Source organism: Ailuropoda melanoleuca, unplaced genomic scaffold, assembly GCF_002007445.2.
Source record: "Ailuropoda melanoleuca isolate Jingjing unplaced genomic scaffold, ASM200744v2 unplaced-scaffold30155, whole genome shotgun sequence".
Lineage (NCBI taxonomy): Eukaryota > Metazoa > Chordata > Mammalia > Carnivora > Ursidae > Ailuropoda > Ailuropoda melanoleuca.
In genome coordinates, this window is record NW_023200677.1 from 156 (window position 1) to 1737 (window position 1582).

Sequence of the window (1582 nt, forward strand, 5' to 3'; positions counted from 1 at the left end):
TTTTTTTTAAAGGGCATCCATATTCCTGCTGGGGCATGCAGTGGCACCAGGTGAGACTAGCAACAGGTGGGAAATGTAGACAGAGGAGCTTAGAGATGATCATTTGAGAAAGGGCAGCGAGTCTTGGGCTCTGTAACAATTCTACTCCATCTAACATTTGGTTAGATAGCCTTAATAGAAAACTGAATTAATCATTTACGTTTAAATGGTGGTATAGTGAAGGGGGTTCCTCCTACTGGGCTGTTTCACTGTTGGGTATATTTTTAACCATGAAGCGCAACACTTTCTAATAAAGTACAATTTCACAAAGTGGAAACCCCTCTCTCCAATTTACTGCTAAATCTATCATTTTAAGGAGCTGGCCCCTTTTCCTAGATGTTAGTAACAAAATGCCCTTCCTCATTCTCTCTCAAACACTCAGGGAAGGAATTTTAAATATGTATTTAAATATTTCCTCCAGCATTCAAAACTGTGAAGCCCTGAAATAGCTGGAGGGGGTAAAAAAAAAAACAGGAAGTGAAAGTGACAAGATAATGGCCTGGCTTCTCTGTTTTTCTTGCAAACTGCACAGCTAAACATATTTTTCTCTTTAACGATCTGAAACTAATGGGGGGAGGGGGGCTGAGAATTAAAACTCAGAAGCAACGCGCGCTGCCCAACCACACGCACCTGGAAGGCTCTTTTTAATGGGCTGTCTTTCCTCCTCAGGCTCAGTGAGGGCTCCTGTCAGGCTCCATCCCAATCCGAGTTGCACGCAGCATTTTCCCCCTATCTGTCTTTCTAGGACACATCCACTCTTCCCTCTCCTCCAAGCAACGGTTCTACACAGGCCACAATACCACTGTGTCAGGCCAGCTGTTACTCACCGACACTCATGATTCACCCATGTCTCAGAACGAAACGCGAGTTTTTCTTCCCCCTTTACAAGGGAGTGGCTAGTGAGCACACTCGGGGCAGTCACTCTGCTCGGTCGTTTTCTTAGCCCCTCTCGCCACCCACGACCGAGCCGACGGCAAAGTGACTCTGAAAACTTCCTCTTGAGCGCGTTTCGGCCGCGGAGAAGCTGCCTCCCGGAGAGATTCTGCAGCTCCCCGGGGCGCCGCCTCGTGGTCCCCGCACCCCGGACGGAGGTGATGCCCTCGCCGCCGCGGCCTCGCCCTCCTTCAACCCCTGGGCGTGACTGCGTCTGGAGACTTGGGGACCCACGTCTGCGGCCCGGGCGCCCACTTGCCGGGGTCCTCCCGCTCGCGGAGCCGGCGGCCAGCAAAACGCAGTGAACTTGCCGGCCGCTCGGCTTTCGCTCCCGCCCAAGCTGCCCTGCGCAAACTTTTCCAGCCTTCCCCCATACCACCCTCCCCCCGCCCCCGGAGCCCGGCTCTGTCTCACCTGAGGCAGCGGCGTTAGCGGCCGCGGAGGCGCTCGGCCCCGGGGTCCGGGGGTCGGCAGCAACCGCGGGCGCCGCGTCCAGGCGCCCCTCAGGAGCATCATCGCGCCCAGGCGCGGGCTCCCGCACGAGTCAGCCGGCCATCGTCAGCGCCCGCAGGCGGACCGCCGGCGCTCTCGGCGCGCGCAGCCCGGCCCG

General features: G+C 55.9%; 1 long non-coding RNA gene across 1 annotated transcript; it reads right to left on the bottom strand.

Annotated features, from left to right (window-relative positions):
• On the bottom strand, positions 1-1576 carry LOC117798305. The gene is made up of 2 exons (XR_004622869.1): positions 1387-1576; positions 1-821 (listed from the first exon to the last, which is right to left on the bottom strand). It is a non-coding gene; the product is annotated as an uncharacterized LOC117798305 (long non-coding RNA).
• Between the last annotated feature and the right edge of the window lie 6 nt (positions 1577-1582).